Genomic DNA, 13,156 nt, shown 5'->3' on the forward strand with positions numbered 1-13,156 from the left:
ATGGCATGGGGTCTGAATGACTTGTTCATACCCTAGTCCCATTTTAAATGATTGATAAATCACTAAGATGTGTCTTATTTTCCTTCCTTCTTTCATCCTATTAAATTGAAATAAGTATACTCAATCAGATGGCTTACAGAAATTTATTAAAATTGAAAGTTATTTAATCTTGTATCCTAAGAGCATCCATTCAATTGCCTTTCAGCTGGTCAGCTGCATGATTGCTGCTGTAGTAAATGCCCCTGCAGTCATCGGGCTAACAGAAATTCTGCCTGTGTTTCTCCAAATGTGAATTCTTAATCCTTTGCTTAAAACTTCTTGTTCCACGCATTGTAGACAACCTGCCTCTTCACACCTTTATTTAAAAGTCTCTAAAATCAGCACCCAAGCAAGTCACCCATGAATATTAATTTTTTTTTAATCTAAGAGAAATTGACTGGGATCAACATCAAAGTTTTGCATCCCCTGGGGAATTGGTTTGATTTTTATCTTATGGTCGTTGTGAATTTTGTAAATAATCATGTTTATCTTTTTATGTCGACTACTTAGGGTAAAATTAATAGCTCACTCCTTAACAAGTGGATAGATTATTAGGCCATGCATGTCATGGCCATACTGTTATCTCCAATCTGTTTTTCATACATTTTTTATTTAATCTTTCACTGCCATTATTAACTTCTATTAATTTTAGTATATTCTCTGTATTCTCACAAGCCACCTTTTATCCATTCTAGAATAAGGTGAGGGTACAAGTAAATAACTAAGTCACTACATACATGCATACATGCATAATGTATACACACATACATAAACACAAAAGGCTGGCTGGAAGACTAAAAAGGAGAATTCCTACAGGTTACAGATGGTTCATCTGTGTTGCTATGTCAGGGCAAATTCTAAGAGAAGGTTGTGGAAATTGGTATTAGTAGGAATCGAGAATGTCATTTACTATTCCAGCATTAGTTCAGAAGAAGCGGGGTTCCACCTTTAAAATATTTCTAAACAAAAACATATTAGGTTGCCTGCCAGAGGTTCTTGAAACTGAAGAACTGATATAATATTATTCAACCAACTGAAATAATCATAAATATACATGATCTTTCTGGTCATGCTAATATTGCTTTTCTAACAAGGCCAGACTTAAGTCTATTAAGCACAAAAGTTATAGCAGCTGATTTGGGCCAAACAGCAAGACAGAATGTTACTGTGGGCATGATTTGTTTCGGTCTGTCATGCACAGTTACCCGGTCTTTCTGTCTTTTTTATAGGAAAAGACCTGCTCTGTCATCGGATGAGCCCCAGAGAGGCAGAAAAGAATTGAATGTCTGAGAGACAAACATGAATGAAACCTGTTTCCTATGTGAAGTAAATTTTTTAGTGCTAGTTGTTTTGGTGACTAATGTTGTTCTCTTTCTTAAAAGATTATACTGTAGGGTGTCCAGTCTTGCTTATGTGTTTTCTGAGACTGTGGGGCAACTGAGGTACGTTAGACCTCATGGAGAAAGAAAATGAGGAGTGGCAGCTGCCTGCCACGTCTGATGGCAGGAACAAATGATCGATGTCGGGAATTGAAAGCAGAGTTGCTTTCTCAGTGTTGAATTACCCATTCTTCAAGTCAGGTGTTAATAAGGGAAGGATTTTCATCACTTCAGGCCCATATTCTGGGTTACAAAACAGTGTTTCCTGAGCATGATGGGAAACTAGAACAATAATCTTATTTAATTTTGTTTTACTTCTTAACCTTCTTTTAAATTTCAATAATTTTAGCCCCCACTAATGTGTTATAATGAAGCCATAAAAGACACTACATCTCTCTTAAATTATGTGTAAAGGGGTATTAATTTTGAGAAATATATTTCTGTATAACATTTCAAAAATCTTGGATGAATTTTATCTCTAAAAATGTCAAGTTTTGGATTTATACATTATTTTTTCCAAATTTCATCATACATTTTTATCATCTAAAAGAAAATTCTATGGAAACAATTGACTGGAGTCGGTTTTATTTTTCCTCCCAGGAACGACCAAAAGAAAAATGCATTATTAGCATGTAGCTCACAATTATTTGATGGCCAGGGTAAGAAATGAAACTATTTTCAAGAAGCAGCTGATAAAGGCCTAGACTCATTAAAGTGAATTTAAAGGCTTATGACTAAGTGGTAAATATTTCAGAGGATCAAATCTAATAAACTAATAAGCAAGCTAAATGAATGCCATATCTACTACACACCAATTTAATTCAATGTTGCACACATGGTAAACCTCTTAGCCCAACACTTGACAAAATAATTACCTCATTAACGGATGAGTGTAAGTGTAGTTTAGAAATCTTCATGGACTAGGGTTTTACCAAGGAAAATGAAAGCTTTATATAATCCCTTTTCCACTTGATAAGAAAAAACGCAGGCTTAAAAATGTCATTAGATTTTTTGGACAGTTGAAAAGGAACTCTGAAAAAAATGAAAATAATGCATATAGACAGAATTAGAAAAACATATGACAATCTATATTTTGTTTTATCTCCTACTGTAATCATAATGTTAGCAGAGTTCTAAGTTTTGCTTTCTTTGCAGAGTCCAACATATATTTTCAGAAAACAGAATTGCAGGAATCAGTTGAGATTGGAATGTAAGGGAAGACCCTCCATCAAGGACATCTCAGAATGGGAAAAGGAGCACTAGGAGCTATTTCTGAAAGAGTCAGACCTCCCAGGTTTGCTGTTGCTCATGACTTATCTTCTGTGCTATTCATTAGTAAAACTCGGTGCTAAGTAAGCCCACTATTTTGTGTGCCTAACTAACAGTTCTAGTATTTGAAATTTCAGTTTCAGTCCATTTCTAGGAGATTCCCTTTAGGAGACTCAGTCTGCTGCCTTCATTGCCTTTGGTTTCAGTCTGTCTTGTTAATGCCTTTAGAGTAGTTATTTTCTTTGAAATAAAAACTTGGCTTTCATATTCCCTCTAAACATGGCCTTTAAGGAAAACAGCCTTGAGATATGTTCACATACCATTTAACTCACACATTTAAAGTCTAAAGTTCAGCCCTACCTGGTTTGGCCCAGTGGTTAGGGCTTCACCCCGCAGACTAAAAGGTCCTGGTACCTTGGCTGCAGGCTCAACATGATGTCTTCAAGATTCATCCAAATTGTTGCAATTAAAAGAATGCATTTCTCATGTATGAATAAAATTCTTGCATCTTCTTTGTCCATTCTTCTGTTGAAAGACACTTAGATTGTTTCCATATCTTGGCTCTTGTGAATAATTCTGCAATGAACATGAGCGCACTGATAACTCTTCAGAGTTTATGCTCTGTTTCAGAAGATAACATTAATAAACAAGGGTTAAATCACATAGAGTAGACTATAAATATACTCTAAATTCAGTGATGAAGACCATTACACATTCTGTGCTGAATGAATAAAAAACTCAAGGTTTAAACAACTCCGTAATGAGACGTTATTTAGAATCTGGCCTCTGTCACTTGTCAGTGGTATGATTTTAGAAAAATCAGTTCATCTTTTGATTCTTGGTCTTCTCATCTGTAAAAGGAAATGATATTACCTACGTCAGTTATGTCTTTGGAAGATAAAGTGACATAAGGCACCTGAACATAATGCCGGACATAATATACGCACATGAGCAACATTGGTTGAGTCAGGGAATGAGAAAGATCTGTGCTGGCAAAAAAAAAAAATAGAAACAGGAAGAGAGTCCCAGGGACAGTAAAAATTAATGTAAAGTCTCAAACTTTAACTAGGATATAAACAAATAGTTTGTCTTCTCTTCTTTTTTAGGTTAAAGTATATCTAAAACTGGTCATTTCATCAATTCAAACCACCAACACACTAATCCCTCAGTAGTAGCAGAAATATTTTCTCTGGGAATATTAACTAAATGTTTCCCAGTTTAGAATATTTTTGGCAAATGAGGTGGAGACTACTTGGATGATTATATCTAATTCAGATCCTTACTTAGAACCTTGTGAAATGTTGCATATTAAAAATGAAATGCAAGTGTTTTATTATATATCAGCTCATAGTGATTTTCCAAGTTGATTGTCACCTTTTCCTAATTTTGGATTATGTTTTCTATTTCAAAGTGAAACGTTGGCATGCTTACTGGTTTTTTATTTCTTCTTCAAATCTGGATGCCCAACTGTCAAACTCCTAAAATTTTACTTCCTACAGCAGGTTGAACATGTTTTTAGAAACACTTTTATAATTTTGTTCCAATTTATTTTGCCAAAGCTACGGAGCCTTTATGACAGAGGAGGAATGCTTGCAGCAAACAGAGGAGAAAGAATACAATCTTTCCAAGCACAGGCATTTTATAATTGCTTAACACATGGAAGGGATTGCTGAAGCTGTCTTTCTAAGAGCCCACAAATCCTCTTCGGCTTTTCTTTTAAATTTGGCTGCTGTAAGCTGTGTTTAGAGTTACATTATTAAAATACAGCCAAGAATAAGCAGATTTCTGTGAGGATTAAATCTATAACATTTTAACTCGCGAATACTCCCTGTAGTGACATATCGCTGAAACACTACAAATTCTGACATTAGACTTAATTTAAAATCTGGGTCTGCCCTTCACTGGCAGTGTGATTTTGAACAAGTTACTTCTTATTCCAGAGTCTGTTTCCCAATATGTGAATGAGGATAATAATGAACAATGACCACATAAAGTTCATGAAGATCATATTAAACAGTAAATATAAAATGACTGGAAATAAGAAGGAGATCATTAATTATACCTATTATCATTTTTATTAGAAAAAGGAGCTGGTGGTCATTCACAGCATATGGAAAATTATTCCAGGGATATTGAGAAAGCGTGGTCAATTGTTGCTTAGAGACCCAAAATGTAAAGATGATATAGGTGGTATCACAAACACTACTTAACAGAGACCCAAACAAATAGGACAAGAAACAGATCTCTAGGAGTAATTGTTTATAATATAAAAACATCAGTGTTTTATTTAGTGAAAATTGGTTATTACCTCATTATCTCCAGGAATATTACTTGGCAATGTGGATAGTACTGACAAAGAGCTTTATTTAAAAAAAAAAAAAAAAAACCTGTAATAATGAGGTGAAAGCTCTGAAAATAAAAAGACTAAATGATAATACTTACTAAATCTCAATGGTAAAAGAATATACAAATGCACTGTCCTTTGTATTTCTCTAGAGTTTTACACACACACACACACACAATAGATTTGTAAAGTCAGAAAGACTCAGTCAAACCCATATGAATCCCAGAATTAACTAGCTGTGTGGCTTAGGACATCTTCACTTCTGTGAATATTCTGATCTGAAAGGTAGATAATACCATCTATGGCACAGCATTGTGTTGTGAGAAATAAGTGAGATTGAATATTTAAAGGACGCAGTATAGTTTCTGGCAGCAGAAATCTAAATTAGTGATAGTTTTCTTACAAAACCCCATCCCTTTTTGTTCAGTTGATGATATAAAGCTGGAATCTGAGGTCCACTCATTTATATTAGCTCAAAAACAGAATTTTAGAAGACAATAAAAAGTTTCAAGTTTTCTTTATTATCTAAGCTTATAAAACACAGCCAGGGTAAGCTAAGGGTGGATCATCTTGATATTAAATTTGTGAAATAACTATGACAATGATTCGAGAAGCTTTTCATCAGAAAAGCATAAACAATTAACCCTTGCTCACCCAATAATGTCATAAGTGTATAGTTCTGTACCAAACCTTGTTAACTATTTTAAAGACTCCATGATTGTATTATAGCATAACAAGCAGTTAATAAATTCCTATTAAACATCTACTAAATGTTGAATACTATGAAATAATGGCCTTGGATTCTGGTGATATAGTGGAATATATCCAAAAAGAGCACACCATTCAGTTCATGGTAAGTTCCAAACGACCATCTTCAGACTTAGACTTGTCCTTGAAAATTATAATTAAGATCTCTACAATAGAAAATTCAGGAGGATCCTGCAAAGGAAATAGCACTAGAATTGACGTCAAGAGCCCTGGTTTACAAACCAGCTCTTTGGAGGACCATGTTATGTCATCACTTCATCTCTGTGAGCCTCAAGTTGCTCACTAACAATATACCATGTAGCCTGACCACCTCAGGTGCTGTTGTGAATGTTAAAATGAGTTGGCACATGAGAAATTGCTCTGAAGGAAACAGGCTCATGCTGGGAAGCTGCTCCCAGCTGTGTCTAAAACAGTTGCTAGATGTTCATTGATTTCCCAGAACGGATCCTCCAATTTTCCTCCTCTCATGAATCTGATTTCAACCTTCTTCTCTCTTCCTTCTAGCCTACTCTCCTCTTGCAGAAGTTAAAAAAAAAACAAGATAAAATCAGAATTGCCTTTCTTTCCATGGAGATAGAATTATCATTACTTATGTATGTAAATGTCTAAGGCCAAAAATACAGCCTAGGAATCCTGACTCCCAGCCCATTACTCTGCATATCTATCTACTTGCAAATGACTAGAGTAGGAAAAAGGCATTTCCAAGTAGAAATTAAATAGCCCACTGTCCAGCATTGTCACACCACCTCTACTCATCTATTGGTTACTTGTCAAGAGGTAAAAATTATTTTAATTCCATTATGTTGACAATACTGGTTTGCCAAATATCAACTTTTTCCTAATCTTTCCCCTTTCCTCAACACTCCAATGTTTGAGGTCATTGCTAAAAGTCTGAAAATATTCATTATATATTAATAAATATAGAGTATTTTTATTATTGGTCTGCTATGGTTACTTTACATGAAGAATTACTTTCTTTAGCTAAGTGTATATGGTACTACAATGAAAGAAGGCCAAACTTGGCAGACTTGAAACAATGAAGACCACATTGTTGTCTGAAGCTGTTCAGGACTGATGCCTTCCAACTCCAGAGAGGCAGGCTGAACTTTGCATACATAATCTTATTGATATAAGTGCTTATAACCTCATATAACTTCACATCTTTGTTTCTAGGCAACCAGAAATGCAGAAATATGACAACCTCATATTTATAATGTGGAATTATGCTGGCTTCAGGATCATTTATTGTAATATTTCAGCATTTCAGATGAGCTTATAGACTAAATTAGGCATTGGTTGATTTTAAAAGGTAAAGAACTATAGTTTGCCTCCCATTCAATCAGCATTTATAGGGTCCTAACCCTATAAATGGGTCAAGCGCTATTCAAAGGAAGAAAAAAAATGCAAGATCCTATCCCTAAAAGATCTAACAATTTAATGAGAACTTTAAATTATAAATATATGTGTATATATGTATGTGTATGTGTGTGTGTGTGTGTGTACATACACACAAGACTATTAAAATTAGTGTTATAAAAATGGAATTTTTGCACTTGCTTTCTTCATTTATTTATTGTAATTATTGGGTGCCTGCTATATGCCAGAGACTGTATTAGGTATAGGGAACCAAACATAAGTGCCATATTGTCTCTGCCCCCTAAGCTTACAATCTATTGAAGGAAGCAGACAATAATAAATTTATTTTACATCATTTTGCTACTTTCCTGGATAATTCCTCTACTTGAAATGCATTTTCCACCTCTTACTTTACACGTTGTCAATGTGATAACTCACTCACTCCAAAGGACTAAACTCAATTCTCAACTTCCTTGACACCACCGTTGCTATACATGTCAAGAAAATTTAGTTGCTCTATGCCCTATACACCTACACTACCCTAATGCTTAAAAAATAGGATATCTGTAGCTTTTTTTAGGGAATAATTTTGCAGTGAGAATGCTGATGCTTTACTGTACCATTTACTTTTCCTAGGACATGTACCCTTCTCCTTGAAGAACCAAGAAATACTAGCTACTAACCCTATGTGGACACTGACATGTAGTAATTATTAAATTTAATTCTTCACTATGTCTAAACTATATAAATCAAATCTGACACAGGTACAACTTATTTCCAATTTACTAGGAAATCACTCTTAGTATAACATGGAAATAAACCCAGTTCAGTGCTGGAACATTTTGCCTGGTGAGCCTCTAAATGAACATCAAGTACTTCTGAGGTTAATGCTACATGTTGGGTTTTCCAGTTCTGTGGACTTTAAAGATGAAAATCTCTCCATGCTATCATACTACACATCTGTTAGGCTTACTAACACACATGAATTTCCCATAAACTAGATTGGTACCTACCCTAAAATATATACTGATTAAGAGATTAAGCATGAATTATCTAAGAAATTTTAGTACTAAAACAATATCCCTCTCACCAACTCTCTCTTTGCTAAATATTTTTCTTATGGAGTCTCCTTTTAGTTTTCTTTTCAATAGTTTTGTGTGTCGATGGGACTGAACAGGGTGGTTTTCAAGTTTTCACTTGGGGTCTCTCACTGAATTCAGCTAAATAGCAATCAGGCTGGAGCTAACTTGAGGTTTAACTGGCCTGAACATCCCAGTTAATATCTTCACTCACGTTGTCTTCATCTCAGCTGGGTTGACTGCAATAGCTGAAGAACATCCATCCATCTCTCTCTCCTTGTGACCTCATGGCTTGACTGCTTTAGACATTTGCTCACAGCATGTTGGTAGATGACTTCTCCCAGAACACTTGTTCTAAGAGACCTGGTGAAAAGCTGCAAGGCATCTCATGACCTTGCCTCAGAACTCAGGCATCATCCCTTCTACCACATTCTATTGGTGGTGCTCAGAGTTGACAGAGAATATAAGCAAATAGGTAACTCAATAGATTTTTATAAAATAATGTCTTACAATGATAATTCATATAAGCAAATGAAAATGTGCTTGACTTTTAATTTTCTGTATTTGTCAATAGTTCAAATAAATAAAATTTATAGATAATTCTTAAATTCTCATTTCTGTCAGTATTATCAATCACTATTCCTTTAAAAATAACTTTGTATAAAGACACAATAGAAAGCATCTGTTGCATACTTCAATAAAAAGTTTTTAAAAAGCATTTGCTGCATTTGAGTTTTGTCTCTTTTCATTTGGTGCAGGTTCTAACAAGCAGTAAGCAGGCAAAAAAAAAAAAGCATTAAATATCATGCCTAAAAGATGGTATAGAAAAATGAAGACAATGATTTCTTCCTGTTACTACAAGAGATGTAACAAAATGGGCTAAGACTTCAGGGAGCCATGTACGTCAAAGGAAAACAATCTCTTTACCACAACATGAAAAAACATTCTTCAGCTATATATACTTTTGTGTCTCCCTACTGAAAGAGTCTCTGTCGCTTACAATTGAGATCAGTATGACTATGCATACTAATAATATGACTTATTCCAGCACTCACTGTTTGGTTAGAATTTATAACTTGATTAACCTGGCTAGAGATATGATTCTGTTGACTAATCCACTTTTGTCTTAAAACAAGCAGATTATGTTTGTCAGTTTTTGAATGCTATTAGGTTAATTCAATTTAGAAAAGCTAATTGGGTTAGTGTGTTATTTTTAAGAGGAGAAATTATTCCAAACCTAAGATAGACAGTAGAAATGTGTGCTATTCCACACGGCTAGAATCTCCAGAAGGGTTTAAAGTCAGTGAAGTCTCCCTCACATAGGTGAGTGCCTCACGACCTGGGGAATGAAACACACCTGACTGTCCACAGTTTTGAAAATATGACAGAAGAACAGTGTTTATGGGTCCCTGAAAAATTTCATAATTTTTTCTTCTCATATTATGTTAGAAAAATAAAAAATAAAACTTATTAAATAGGTAGGTAAGAAGACATGCTTCATGCTGGTCTAGATATTGAGGCCTCATAAACCTAAAGATTATTCATCACACCGGCAGTTTAAATTGATCTTTATAAAACTTTTCAAGATGTCAATTTAAACATCCAAGTGTGCAGTATTACAAGAAATGAGAGTTTAATAGGCTGCATTGATTGTTCTGTAACTCAGAAATTCATATGCTGCTTACAGTCACTGATGCCTCAATGACTGATTTATATTTAAGCTATATAAACATCATTTTTCCCCCCCAATAACCATAGATTACGTTCCATATGTTAACATGGGCAATAGTGTTTCAAAGGAGGAGATAAATCAAAACTCACATAGTCTGTTGCTTTATAGTATATTTTATTTTGAAATTTTTCAGGGACAATAAAAGTATGTTTTCTCCTTTTTGAGGCATCTACTTTCAAATTAATTAGCAGTATTCAAGTATTTTACTATTTACAGCAATAATCTCACCACAATCCAAGATATTTTTTTTTACTGGTTATTTGGGAGGTAAGATGTTGGATAATATTGACCAGAAAATAATTATTTTGTATTGATATTGTGTCAGGATTAGTTTTCGGAAATAGAATGGATTGAGCCGATGAATATTTACAAGTCTCCGTGTCATTCTGAAAGAACAGTTACAGACAGAAAGACAGCAAAACATTTACTTTCCTGTGACTCTGGGTGAGGCAAGCAAGGAATGAAGTTGGAAATTAACAATGGAGCCGAGAATTCAGTTTACAATAAACTGTAGAGGCCTAATTCTTGGTTGTCCTAGTAACAGCACCACTAGCTCATAATAAAGATTTTATGATGAGAAAAGACAAGCGAATGAAGTAACTATGAATTAAAGGGAGAGCAATGCATTGACTGGATATGGGTTAGCAAATAACTGACAATGGCCTCTTTTTGTGTAGCCCTCAAGTTAAGAATAGTTTCTACATTTTTAAAGGGTTGTAAAAACAAAACAAAAAAGAAGAGGAAGGGATCCAATGCGGACTGTAAAGGCTAAAATACTTATTTTCTGGCCCTTTACAAAAAGAGATGGCAGACCCCTAGTCTCTATCACTTTACCTCCATGGGGACCTGCAGAGAGGCTGCGGAGAGGTTTGCAAGATCAGCAAAGCACAGGGATACAGGGAGTATGGGCTCAGGTTTTGCATAAATGAGTTAGACTGCGTCTTTGTGCTTGCAAATGACATAGGTGCACACCTATTGTATCTCTGGCTGAATCTGGTTGTAGTCAATCTAAATAATTATCTGAATAGTTTTAAATTTATGTTTCCTGGGCATAATAGTCTGGCAGATACTGTGAAATAGTCTCGTAAATTACTTCTTTGTCGTTTCTCTTTGGAAGAGCCTGGGGACTTACAAATTACAATTCCCAGGCTCCCTTCAACTAAGGTTGTGGATGTAAATTGGGTTCCACTACTTGGGTACCCTCCAATGAGATTGGAAAAGTAGAAACTATTGCTACTGGCAAACCAGGGCATGCTGACGTGACGGTTAAGGCAGTTCTAGTGACTAGAATAAGTGCCTTAGGGTCCAGTCACCAGTTTTGTGAGTTAAAAGGTAGTTGTGACAACAGGAACTGTGGAAGCAACAGTGGCTGACAGAATTCTGTAATTTTGTTTCACAACTATAACTTCTGCTCTTATAAGTCCTTTACACATAGGTCTCCTTATTGAACTCCTTTTTAAGTAAAATTGGAGTGATTTAGGTTTCCTGTAGTAAACTCTGGTTTCAGTAGTAAGCAGTCAGATGCTGTCCTGATTATTACTTGCCTCTTCATTAATTTCGATGAGAATGATAAATGTGCTCTTTTCTTCCTCTTCCCTGGTGATCCACTTAATTTAAAAATATACACCTTTTGGGAGATCCTGGCTTTTAAGGTTATATCACAGCTGTCCTTCCAGACCAAAGTACAGCTGTTTCACCTTAGTCAATAAACCTATACACCTCCCCTTGTGGCAGATCATTGTCAGGACCATTTTTAAGTCCATAATAACTCCAGTGCAAGAAGTTTTCTACATTTCTCTGTACATACAAGGCACACTGATGTGCACAATCCGGTAAATTGCAACCCCACAAAAAGCAGACCGGAAAAGAATGAGACACATAGGTTAGGAACACATTAGAGCAGAGCATGAGGCAGTGTACCATTCCCCCAAGGAGAAAATGCAGGCAATACTGTTTAACAAGTATCTCCATTAAAAAGCTGATAGACTGTTACATCCGTGTTGGAAGACAGTTTGAGAGTTTCTTACAAAGCTACGCATAGTCTTCCCGCACAGTCCAGTCATCGTGCTCCTACGTATTTAACCAAGTGACCAGAAAGCTTATGTTAACACAAAAACCTGTACATGAATGTATATAGCAAGTTTTTTCCATTAATTGCCAATAACTGGAAACAAGCAAAATGTCTTTCAAGAGGTGAATGGGTAAACTGTGGTGCATCCATACAATGACACAATACTCAGCAATAAAAAGAAATGTGTTATCAGGCCACACAAAGACCTGGAAGAAACATAAATACATAAAGCCAAGTAAAGTGAATCTAAAAAGCTATCTACTCTATGATTCCAAATATGACATTCTGAGAAGGCAAAATGATAGAGACAGTAAAAAGATTACTGATTTGAAGTAAATAACATCATTTCTTACGAAACTTCAAAAACATCTATGGCTTTCCAATACCGAAGACTTTGAACACACATACAAAGATCTTCATCAATTCACATGTATAATTAAAATTCAGAAAGACTCACAGAAACTCCTAGAAACCTGAAAAAAAATATATAATAAAAATCAAAGTGAGCTAAAAATGTAGATTCTCAGTAAGGAAAGGAGAAAAGGCATGTAATCTTCTGTGAGGGCACATTATTTTTAAAAATATGATTTTTAACCATTTGAATTGAAACGTCACACACTTTTGAATAACCTTGAAAGAAGAAAAAGTTAAAGGGAGCTTTTTCTTTTATTCTTTAACTTTTTTATTGTTTTTATTTCAATCTCAAATTTATAGAAAATTTTCCATTATAATACAACTAATTGAGATTAAGTTGCCAATTTGATGCTACATCGGCCCCAAAACAGTGGACTTTCCTACAAACAAGGACTTTCTCCTTCACAATCACCATACAAGTACCAAAAATCAAGAAGTTAACATTGATCTAATATTAACAGCTAATCCTCAGAAACCATTCAAGTTTCACCAATTGTCTCAATAATGTCCTTTATTTTAAAAATAAATAAAAAGTTACAATCTAGTTCAGAATCACACGTATCTATTTGTACTGTGTCTTTGAAGTCCATCAGTGCAGAACAGTTTCTCAATCTTTTCTTTGATTTTTATGATCATGACATTGTAGAAGATCCCAGGCTGGTTATTTTGTAGGCTGTTCTTTAATTTGGATTTGCCCAATAGTTT

The sequence above is a fragment of the Miniopterus natalensis genome, chromosome 7, assembly GCF_054644295.1.
Source record: "Miniopterus natalensis isolate mMinNat1 chromosome 7, mMinNat1.hap1, whole genome shotgun sequence".
Lineage (NCBI taxonomy): Eukaryota > Metazoa > Chordata > Mammalia > Chiroptera > Miniopteridae > Miniopterus > Miniopterus natalensis.